The 12,036-nt window shown below is 48.5% G+C and overlaps 1 protein-coding gene and 1 long non-coding RNA gene across 2 annotated transcripts in view; one reads left to right on the forward strand and one right to left on the reverse strand.

Annotated features, from left to right (window-relative positions):
• Positions 1–12,036, reverse strand: part of LOC308465687 — an 86,045-nt gene that overhangs the window by 33,749 nt on the left and 40,260 nt on the right. The gene's annotated exons all lie outside the window — the stretch shown is intronic.
• Positions 10,279–12,036, forward strand: part of IGSF9 (immunoglobulin superfamily member 9) — a 61,268-nt gene continuing 59,510 nt past the window's right edge. Inside the window, exon 1 of the mRNA XM_080985760.1 lies at positions 10,279–10,833. The gene's annotated coding sequence lies outside the window, so the exon portion shown is untranslated. The remainder of the gene's footprint in view (positions 10,834–12,036) is intronic.

Below are 12,036 nucleotides of genomic sequence, written 5' to 3' on the forward strand. Positions count from 1 at the left end.
TATTATTATTGTTTAACTGGGACGCGGGTGGCGCTGTGGGTAAAACCTCAGCGCCTAGGACTTGCCGATCGCATGGTCGGCGGTTCGAATCCCCACGGCGGGGTGCGCTCCCGTCATTCGGTCCCAGCGCCTGCCAACCTAGCAGTTCGGAAGCACCCCCAGGTGCAAGTAGATAAATAGGGACCGCTTACCAGCGGGAAGGTAAACGGCGTTCCGTGTGCTGCGCTGGTTCGCCAGATGCAGCTTGTCACGCTGGCCACGTGACCCAGAAGTGTCTGCGGACAGCGCTGGCTCCCGGCCTATAGAGTGAGATGAGCGCACAACCCTGGAGTCTGTCAAGACTGGCCCGTACGGGCAGGGGTACCTTTACCTTTGCCTATTATTATTATTATTGTTGTTATTATATAGCAATGAATAGAACCCAGTTAGCGTTTGTAAAATTCAGGGATACTGAAAACCAATAGCCGTGCATGCCTCCATCCAGGGCACACCTTTGCATTTCATTTACAATAAGGAAAATCATATGACTGTTTAGCATCCTGTATCTCTAAAGGGAAAATAGCACACCAAGCAAAGTTACTCCACCCTGAAGTGCTTTGGCCAGAAGCTACCAGAAGGGGGAGCTTGTGTGTCGCCTTTTCTCTTTAGACAAAACATCGTCCCTAATTGGAACCTGTTTATTATTATTTTTAATAACCCCTGATTATTCTTCTCGTCTGCTTCACACATTCCTTACACAGGTGGGTGGAGGATAGGAGGAGGGGACACTGGAGAGGAAGGTTGGAGGGGCGGGTCAGGCTATCAAGGCCTGCAAGTCACACTGGCTATATTCTCCCTCCATTTGCTGGGAATCACAAGTGAGGAAAGTTGCCCTCAGGTCCTGCTTACGGGCTTCCAAAATCAGTTGGAATTGATCGCGTTGGGTGATGCAGGACAAAGATTGTACTTTGCATGGCGCATCGTTAAACTGTGGAACCCTCTCCTGCAGGAGGCAGTGATGGTCAGCAATGTGGATGTCTTCAAAAGAGGTTTAGGCAAATTCACAAGGGACGCGGGTGGCACTGTGGTCTAAACCACAGAGCCTAGGGCCTGCCGATCAGAAAGTCGGAAGTTCGAATCCCCACGACAGGGTGAGCTCCCGTTCCTCGGTCCCTGTTCCTGCCAACCTAGCAGTTCGAAAGCACGTCAAAGTGCAAGTAGATCAATAGGTACCGCTCTGGCGGGAAGGTAAACGGTGTTTCCGTGCGCTGCTCTGGTTCGCCAGAAGCGGCTTAGTCATGCTGGCCACATGACCCGGAAGCTGTACGCTGGCTCCCTCGGCCAAAAAAGCGTGATGAGCGCCGCAACCACAGAGTAGGTCACAACTGGACGTAATGGTCAGGGGTCCCTTTACCTTTACCTTTAGGCAAATTCACAGAGAAAGCAGCTATCAATGGCCACAATGACTTGGGAAGGCAGCCTGTGGGGAGGAATAGCTCTGGGCCATTTATCCTCTTCCTGCTGCTGCTGCTTTCTTCCAGAACATTCTATCTCAGGTTTTCTGTCCTTTTAAACCCACAGAGACAGGGGAGGGGGGGGGAAGGCTGGGCTGAAATTTCAGATCCCATTCCAGAAAGCTCACACTGTGAAGCAAGGAGCTCTTCTCTCGCAGAAAAGTTTGTAGAACTCCCTCTGAGATGGTTACGCAACTGCTCCTGTGTTTTATAAGAGGTGTACCAGGCTGGCTTTTAACTTGGATTGCGGGGGGGGGGGGGGGGAGAGAACGCATGGGCACGGGAAAGTGATCCCGCGGGAATTTTTAAGACATGCCGCCTGAGCACTTCATGTTCGTTCTCAGCACGATAGCAGGACACAAACAGTTGAGGCCGTAATATGCCCAATGAGGCTGTGAAGCTGGAGCCTCTGGCACTGATTGGCTGAGCTCCTCTTACGTCACAGAAGGACAGAGCAGGCCTAAGTGTGTCTGGAGGCTATTGGCCCCACAGCTCTATTCCCAGAGAGGGGTGGTGACAAAGAAGGGCCTGGAGCATTAATGCAGGGAGCATTAGCAAATTCAGGGCTTTTTTTAGCCGAAACTCTGTTCCGGCAGCTCTCAGATGGGCCACCGTTGCCATTATAAGGGAACAAGTTCATGGTGAGTTTTTTCTATAAAAAAATAGCACCGAGCAAACTTGAGAATAACCATGGGAGGAGAAAGAAGAAATAGCAATAGGGAGGGATCTGAGAGCATAAAGAGAAGGAGACGGTGCAGAGGAACATAGAAGGGCCAAAATGATAGCTAGGGAGGACTGAGTTTCTGAGGCTTGTGGAGTCCAGTCCCCCCTCCCCCCAATATCCCAACTTGCCTCTTTCATTAAATTTCAGTTTTTTGCTTTTAAAAGTGTCCAGTCCTTAAAAAAAAAATGCAATAGAACAAGGTTGCTCACTAACTTCATATTTTTTTTTATTTCATAAAATATACCGCTTCATTGTTAAAAACCTCGGCACAGTTTGATTTTTTTTTTTACTGTGTTTGATGTTTTAATTGGTTGGAAGCTGCCCAGAGTGGCTGGGCAACCCAATCAGATGGGCGGCATATTATTATTATTATTATTATTATTATTATTATTATTATTATTATTTAACTTGCCCCCATCTTCTGGTATTCCAGCCTTTGAGGACAAATGCACAGAGCTAACTGACAAGACCTAAGCCTTTACCTGTAAATGATTCCTGAACCTATTAAGGTACCTATTATATCTGTTTGCTTCTCATGCCTCCATAGGCCCACTCAATGAACAATTTCCAGGTATAGACATCTCAGGGGAGGCTGGGAAAACCGGGGTTGATTGGTTTCAAATATCTAGTCAATTTGTGACGCTTTCAAGAACACAGGAAACTGCCTTATACTAAGGCAGACCAGTGGTCCATATAGCTCAGCATTTCCTACTCTGACTGGCAGCAGTGGCTTTCCAGGGTACCAGGCAGGAGTCTTCTCCAGCCCCACCCAGAGATGCCGGGGATTCATGTGAGGACCTTCTTGACGCAAGCGAGATTCTCATGAGATGAAGGAGCAGGTTTATCTAAAGTTGACAAGCTTTATCTAAAGTTGGGCGCCATTTTGAATCAACATGGCGGACTGGGCCTTCCGTAACTGCCCTGATTTTACCCACTGGTTTCAGAACTGGCATGAGGCTGCTAGCTTTTTAATTAAAAAAATACTTATTAAACAAGTAAAGAAGAAACTTTACAAGATAACTGTGGGACTTTCGGGAGGGTTTCTCCAAATGATCTGGCTGGCTTTACAAATGGTTTCAGCAGCAACTGAGAATACCAGCAAGTCTGGAATCAGGTTCCTCTAACCACAGATGGTATCCCAGCGTGGCTTGGCCTTAGTGCTGCTCCACCTGCGCTGCCCCAGGGTCTCGGGCGTTGGGCTCCCTGGCTTGTCAAAGCGATCAACCGGCTGTCATCACTGTACACCTCTCGCTTTCAGTGAGCTAACACAAACAGACAGGTAACTCTTGCCCACTAAAGAAACCTTCACAGAACTGGAAAGCTTTGCGTTGCCTCCCTTTCCCTTCTCTCCTGCCTCGCCTCGAGGCCCTGGGGGCCAGTTTTGCAAAAGTAGGCAAGTGACTTTGAGACCTGAGTTCCGATTCCGGAAGCCGTGGGAGCGGGAGGCGGCCTTGTGAATTCTGTGCCAACAAAAATAACTGTTGGGGGTCCAGACGGTTGCCCGCTCTACAGATAACGCCGACAGTTGCAGATTTGGGAGCTAAGGTGAAGTTCTGTTCAGCTGTTAAACCCACCTGATGCCCCACAAGCAAATCATTACCTCTCAGCCTAATTCCTTGCAGGGTTGTTGTGCATTTAAGCGGCTTGGAGGAAAGGGAATCTTTGCATGCATAGAGGTTAAGTATGAACCAGAGCAAAACTCTGGGACCCGTTTTGAGTGCTAGGTAGGGTTGCCAACAATGATTTCTACATTACTGGTTCCTGGATCATACTGGAGCCATAGAAGCCATACTGGGCAAAGCCCGAATGCAATCTCACAGGACAAGGGCAGAGACAGAATGGAAACTGAAGACTCAGGAGAGAAGCAGGGCGGGTATGGGATGAGGGTGGAGCTTGATGGCTGAGGGGGGGAGCCAGAAAAGACTTTGGCAGAAGGAAGGTGGAGTTGAAGTGGAACTTGATGACTATGGGGTAAAGCCAAAATGGAATAGGATGAAACAGGGTTTGTGCCAGGATTGGAGTCTGGTGTGTTATGAGAGCCACCTACGAGGATGAGGTAGGCCATAGGTGGAGCATAATCATTTTTGGAAGTTTTCACACTCCCCAACTACTTATCTGACAAAACATGGTTTATTTATGTATACAGTGTTTATATACATGCAGAGATAAAGGTAAAAAAAATGAGGTTCCAGTGTCATGATTAAAATTCATCTTGTACTTTTAAACATTATTTTTTTTTTTGTAAGTTGGCAGCCCTAATCAGCAGAAGGACTGACACCAACTTGTCTGTTTGGCAACCTAGTAAGTTAATGTTTACTGGAGACATTTATGCTTATGATATAGTCATAGTATAACGCTAAAAGTGCCGTGGGTGCCGGCACAAAATGGCTGCCATGGGGAGCAGAGGGAGAGAGAGAGAGAGATGCCAGTATTCTGCACTAGTGAGTCCTGTCACAAACAAGCCATATATTTACATGCACACACATAAGCTCCATACTGTAATGCATTTTTGTTCTTTCTTACTAGCATATGCATTCATGCACACTTTTCCCTAGTCCTGTATATGCATTTCTGTATACATTACTTGCCTGGAGAACTGAGTCGCAAAATCTGGAGAATTTCAAATTTCAAAGGACAGCTGTTTTTCGGTTCATTTATTGTTTCGGGGCGTGCCTTTAAATGTGAACTGGATCAAATTTCTTCCCCATCCCTATTTTGGGGGCAGAGCCAGGGCAAAAAAAGCCAGCAGGTTTACGGGCAGAGAGCCTGTCAGAACCCGGCAGACGGTGGCCATCTGATTTGCTATGTTTTCAGAGGCTAATTACCGGCTACCTGCCATTTTGACAGCTCAGGCTTGTAAAAACGCCAGCTCTGGGAGCAACACACAGAAGGACCCAGAGAAAGAAAGAGAGAGAGATGAGACATATTGCAAATGGGGCCGCTGTGGGGAGAGGAAGAGAGGCCGGCTCCACTCCGAACCACGAGATTCTTCTGCCAAACTGCAAGGGATTGATTGAGGCTGTTGTGGGAGATACATGAAAGCAGCTTAGCTGCAATATTATTTACTCTTAAACTCCTCTTACCTTTAGCCGTGTCCTCAGCAAGCTCACAGCTAAGAGGGTGCCTGGCAGAGGCTGTGTGACGTAGGCTTTTCCGCCCACTGCCAAAAGTTGGAGGGGCACTGACTGCCCGGAGCCTGGCCTTGAAACAGGCTCACTGCCTTTATGGGCCAAGAAGCCCCTTAGACCTCAGTCCAGTCATGAACCTGAGGGTATAAAAACACAGCGCTGAGACCCACTGATTTGAATGGGAACCTACAGCAAAGAAATACTGCAACCTTGGTCTGATTTTCTTGTTATTTAAATTAACAAAATTGTTATTTATTTAACAAAATCCAGTGCATTTTTCTGGGGGTACTCAAGGGTGCGCAGTACTGGCATCTTTCCCCCACCCCCCAAAAATGTTAAAAGTGACACTAACTGTTGTTACAGTTACAGTTAGTTGTTACTAACTGTAACAACTTCATATTGAGTACTACCACCTTTAAAAAAAAAATCACTGACAAAATCTGTATAGCGCTGGATCATAAGAAGAGCTCTAAGCGGTTTACAAAAAGGCAAAAGGTTAAAATTATCAATAAAAAGCAGTTAAAGACAGGTGTTTAAAAACAGGTAAAAGATTATTAAAATCATCAGAAGCTAAAAAGAGATGATGGTGTTGATATTTCTATGCCGCCCATCTGACTGGGTTGCATCTACGTTTCTGAGCAGGCTTGCCTTAACAAAAACGTACTCCGATAAGAGTACAGTGATTGTTCCTGCCTTCTGTCACTAGGCAGGGAGTTCCAAAGTGTAGATGCTGATCGATTTCTTACAAGCGCAGAAGGGGTATTACGGGGCCCCGGAACAGCGCCAGTTCTGCCGATCGAAGCTGTCAAGTGGGTACATACGGGGCAAAGCAATCCCACAAGTAAATTGATCCCAGGCTGTGATAGGCTTTATATGCTAATAGTAACTCCTTGAACTTGGCCTGGTAGCAAATTGCAAGCAGTGCAGATCAGGGAGCAGGGACGTTATATGCCTAATGAGCACAGCAGTTCATCCCTGGTAGTTCTTACCTCATAAATCAGTTGCTGAGCCCCCGCCTCCCCACAGCCATCAAAGTCCCCTCCTCTCCAGGGCTCTTCCCAAGCAATCAGAGACTGCGCCTGTGTGAAGCCTGTCACTGCTCTGCCCATTTCAGCCCTCTTCTGGTTCTGGAAGACAGGAGGGAGGGGTGCTTGTCATAGCAGGAGGGGAAGACACCCTCCTGATGTATCTCTGCCTCTTGGCCTCCCTCCTCCCTGGCTTCTGTTTCTGCCTCTGATTCTGGTCTTCTTTCTGCCAGAGACTACCCTGCTCACTAAACTCTGTTACCACTTCGGCTTCTGACACCTCTTCCTCTTCTCTCTATAACCACTAATTATTGTCCCACCACCACTCCCCAGGCTCTGAGCTTCTTCCCTTGGTGGCTCCCCAGTTGGTTCCTCCTACCTTTCCTCTGTATCCAACTAGTCCCATTACATCCCATTAGTTATGTCTTACCTCCATGACCTGAGGCAGGGTGCCACTTGAATTCCAGTTGCTGGTGAACCCCAGTGGGGTTGTCCCCGTGCCCTACTTGTGGGCTCCCCAAGAGGCATCTGGTTGGACAGGGGAGGACACAGGACGCTGGACTAGGACTAGGTAGTCACCCAGCAGAGCTCGCCTGGGCAGAATGGCTTCCCCGTTCAGTCATGAAGCTCGTTGGGTTCCCATAAACCAGTAACATTCTCTGTCTCTCTGGACTCAGCTAGATTGGTAAAGGAAAAGCATTTTAGATGTGTTGTATGTGCTATACAGGACACGGGTGGCGCAGTGGCTTAAACCACAGAGCCTAGGACTTGCTGATCAGAAGGTTGGCAGTTCGAATCCCTGCAATGGGGTGAGCTCCCGTTGCTCGGTCCCTGCTCCTGCCAACCTAGCAGTTCGAAAGCATGTCAAAGTGCAAGTAGATAAATAGGTACCGCTCCAGCGGGAAGGTAAACGGTGTTTCCATGCGCTGCTCTGGTTCGCCAGAAGCGGCTTAGTCATGCTGGCCACGTGACCCGGAAGCTGTACGCCGGCTCCCTCGGCCAATAAAGCGAGATGAGCGCCGCAACCCCAGAGTCGGCCACGACTGGACCTAATGATCAGGGGTCCCATTACCTTTATATGCTATACAACACTGTGACACCAGATGGCACTGTGGAGTCCTGTCTTTCCCTACCGGATTTCCCTGTACTGTATGAGTTTACAACGCGTTTAACTGAATCGCTTATTTGACGTGCCTGGATCCAGCCTTCCTCTCTCTTTCTGCCAGCCCCTCCTCCCTTGCAGCACTGTTGTCGTCATGAGGACGAAGCTGCTAATCATTGGAGGAAAGGCAGAGTAAAGCTATAGTACAAAAATGTGACTGAATATACAGCAATATTCATGGTTAAAAGAGAGGTAGAGCATCTGCGTTGCATGTAGAATGTCACTGGTTTAATCCCCTGCATCTATTGATGGGACTGGAAAAGGCCCTGTCTGAAAGCCTGGAGAGCCACTCCCTGGGGTTCCCAAACCGTAGCCTGCAGACCACCAGAAGTTTGGGAGTTTCATGGAGCTGGTCCATGGCATGTCTGTGGGTTTGTGGCTGAAGGCAGGAGATGGCATGTGCCTCCTGTTGAATTTTAATTGTATGCTTATTGCTTATTTCATTTCCCATATTGCATTCTATTGTATCACAATTTGAATTCATAGAATCATAGAACTGCAGAGTTGGAAGGGATCCTGGGGGTCATCTAGTCCAACCCCTGCAACGCAGGAACCTTTTGCCCAACGTGGGGCTCAAACCCACGACCCTGAGATTAAGAGTCTCATGCTTCTGCCGACCGAGCTATCCCTATGCAATTTGAATCCTATACAATAAAATACAGTATATAACAAATAAAAGAAGCCCCAGCACAGCACAGCACAGCACATTACAATTCTTTGCAGAGGATTTTGGTGGATCACTCAGTTATTATTAATTTTGCTTTTTGTTGTAAAACAGAAAGCAAGTAATAATAATAATAATAATAATAATTGAGTGATCCGCCAAAATCCTCAGCAACTTTCAAGTGACCCCACAGGTGTGTAAAAAAAAATAAAGGTTGGGAACCTCTGGTGTTTGATGATATTGAGAGAGATGCACCCTGGTCTGATTTGGTAAAATGCAGATTCCTAGAGCAGCTCCTACTTGGGAAGGCTTAGAGGGGCTGGGTGAATGGAATTTGAGCCTTGTTCCAATGCATTCCTTGGCCGGGAAATATATTTTAAAACTTTGACAAAATAAAGGGGGGGGGGAGGCCTGGATGGATTTGAGCCCAGACAGGTATTTCCAGCTCAGCCGCCGCAGCGAGAGATCAGATGTCTCCTGCGCCCAGACCAGGATTAGATTAAAGGGAACTTCAAACAATATCTCTTGTTTCAGCCCCTCTGAGGTAGTGATTAGAGAGAGGAAAATAATCCCTCCGTCACACACCTGCTGCCTTGCCTGGCTCTGATGTGTGTGCAGTCAGAGTGGTGTGTGCTTTGTGCCCAGGGGGAAGTAGAGAATGGAAGGGGAGTTTGGGTTTGAGTGGCAATTTAGAAGCCGCAGCGAGAGACTGGGCTCCCCACTGCGGCGTGTTGAGTCACATTTGATCATGCACCTGTGCATCTCAGAGCCTGTCCAAAAAGCATCGGGAAAGTAGAATGTGTCTTGGATTTACTTGGAGGGGTTCCTGCTCTTCTGAGCTCACTGGAACTCTCCATAATGCCCTTTTTGTTGTGCATTCATGATTATTTGTGCTCATGACGTTATCAGGGCAGTTACACTATTTGCGCCTGCAAATGTTTCATGGGGGGCATGCTTCTCCATTTCCAGTCAGTGCATGCCTTGCAACTCCCTGCTGAAATCCTGTAATATTTCATAGCACAACTGTTCAGGTTTAAGTTTTTATTATGCTGTGCCCCTCCGGACGACAATAACAGAGAAGCGCTGCAGAGCAGCTAATATTGTGGAATGATAAGTGGACAGTCCAGTCGAAATCCACCACCAATACGCTATTATTGTGTCAATGACAGGTTGCGGAATACACATGAATGCAGAATGAAAAGGACACCTGGAGGGTTTGGGATTGGGCTTTACATAGCCATAGTTCATTCAGAGAGTTCATTCATTTTAAAACATTTATACACTGCTCAGTAAAAATCTTTAAGTGGTGTTCGAAAAATGAAACATTCGAACTTCTGTTGTCTATGCTCCGGTAGTAGTTTCTAGGTTAGATTACTGCAATGCATTAAAGGTGCTTTAAAGGTGACTTGGTGCAGAATTCAGTGGCCAAGTTGCTGACAGCCCACTGGTTTTCAGGTCCAATTCAAAGTGCTGGTTTTGACCTATAAAGCCTTAAATGGCTCAGGACCCTAACACCTCATGGTCTGCCTCTCCCCATCTGAAACGACCTGGACCCTGTAATCATCATCTGACTCCAGGCAAAAATATTTCTTTTTCACCAGGTCTTTGGCTCTTAATTACCCATGGATAGAATGTTTTAATCCCGCCTTTGAAAAAATAGGATTTTATTCGTTTTTTCCTTTTCAATGTATGTGTTTCTTTGTTTGTGTGTCACGTTGAGTTGCCTTGATTAAAAAGCAACCACTAAATGTAATAAATATATAATAAAACAGAATGGAGAGACAACATAAAAACCAGTAAAACAGCATTATCAAAATAGATTTAGAAAGACAGGTGGGGCCCCTTTGGCTCTGAGGGTGGGGGCAATCATTTGTAAAATGGGGACGGAAGAGAGATCACCATCCTTTGCAACAGGCTCATCAGCCCATTCCACTAGGAGGCACTCCGTATCAATGGAGGAGCCCTTGGCCCACGGGGGGTGAACTACATCTCCCACAAGCCTTTGCAAACGAAACGGACATTGATGGCTATAAATCCACACATAGCTTCGCCCGCCCCCTCTTTTAAAAGCTCTCAAGTCCTGCCTTTCCGCTTTTCTGATTAGTGAGTTTGGAAGGCGCAAGAGGCGTTTCTGGGCGCGGGATTGGCTGTTCCTGTGGCAACAAAGCGGCTTGGGGAAGGGAGGGGGCCAGGGGACCCGCCCCTCCATTGTGCTGCGAGTTTTTCTTGCCAAAAGCTTGGCTGGGGGAGTTAAAGAGAAGCGAGTTGAGATCGGAGCGCTTATATCTCAGCGCAGGCGGATTGCGCGCGCGCCTTCTTATTTTGCGCTTGAGGGGAATCCGGTGTCTTGCAAGGCGGGTGGAGGGATGCGAGAACACTGAAAGGGGGAAATACTTAAAATTTTGATCGCAGGAAAAAAGAGGGTATTCCGAAAATTAAAGGGGCGCGCGCACATCCCCTCTCCAAGCGCCGATCCTGCGCGCAATGTTTGCGCCCAAGCGGTGAGAGCTGCCTGGGAGCGCCGCGGCTTGCTGGCTGGGGACTTGTTGATGGAGCCGGCTGCCGGAGCTCAGAGGCTGGCCGGGACGGAAAAGCCCTTCCTGGGAGGGGGCACAGCAAAGCGGCGCCAGTGCGCAGGTAAAAAAAACAAACCCTCTGTGCATCGGAGACAGGAGGGCTATGGGGTCCCTCGCCTTGAGCCCGGATCTAATAATAATGCGTGCGCTTTTCCCCTAGTCTCGAGGGGCTGCGGAATTGGTAGGAGCTGAAGCTTTTGTGGCGAATGAGCCCCCAACTGTTCAGGAGAGAGTTTGGGGGTTTGGTGGGTCGGCGATCCTCCTCTTGCTACCCCCTCCCAACTCCAGCGGGGCCGGGCAGGGGGCTGGGGAGGCGGATCCGGGAGAGCCAGGACGCCTGGGTTGTCTCCCCAGAGGGAGGGGAGTCTGGAACAGCAGTTGGGACCTGCACCTCTGCCGCCGCCGCGCGCATAGGGGGAGAGGTCTGCCCATCCACAGAATCGCGGTTTTCCATGTCCAGCTTTGAAGCGAGAGGGATGAGAAGTCTGGTGGTTTGCGGTGGAGAGTCGGAAACAGCCTCTGCTCAGAGGAGACGCTTGTCGCTAGGAAGTAAGAGCCTCCTCTTCCATCTCCGGGAGAAGAACTGGGTGGTCTTGGAGAGCCGAGAGTCTGTTCTAGAGCAGGGGGAGGAATCCGTTTCAGCCCAAGGGCCACATTCCCTTCGAGACACACTTCCCTGGGCTACATGCATATATGTGATCGGCCTCCAAGTGGGCAAGAACAGTGAATGCACGGTTTCCTTTTGTGCAGAAGGTTTGGAGTTCAGGGGCAAATTCCACCCAGGTGGAAACAGAGCAGGACCAGGATGAGATGTTGCCCTGGGAGAGTCTCAAGGGCCGGACTGGAGGGACATATTTGGCCCCTCGGTTTGATACTCACCATCTCTGGCCTAGAAGGATTCTCAGGGTGCCTGGGTTCCCCTCCCAGCTCGAAGAGGTGGGGGCTGAGCAGGCAGGACTCCTGGGTTTTTCACACTCAGGAACAGGGCAGTGTGGAAGTCTTGGGTCTTTCAGCTGGAAACTCCTGGGGTGGGGGATCAAAGTGTGTAGAGCCAAATATGGAGGTTTTCTAACTTATGAGACTGTGACCGACTGCAGGTTCCAGGCTTCAACATAAAGACTGTTCGTTTCAACAACACCCCCTCCCCTTTGTTTAAAATATCCAGCCTGGTGGACAGTTTTTGGAGTGCTTTAAAAGCTTTGGAACCTTTGGAAGTGAATCCGAAAGGTGGCGCCTGGCTGTAGATTCAAATTAATACAAAATA

This window comes from Podarcis pityusensis (genome assembly GCF_964106645.2).
Source record: "Podarcis pityusensis genome assembly, chromosome: 16".
Lineage (NCBI taxonomy): Eukaryota > Metazoa > Chordata > Lepidosauria > Squamata > Lacertidae > Podarcis > Podarcis pityusensis.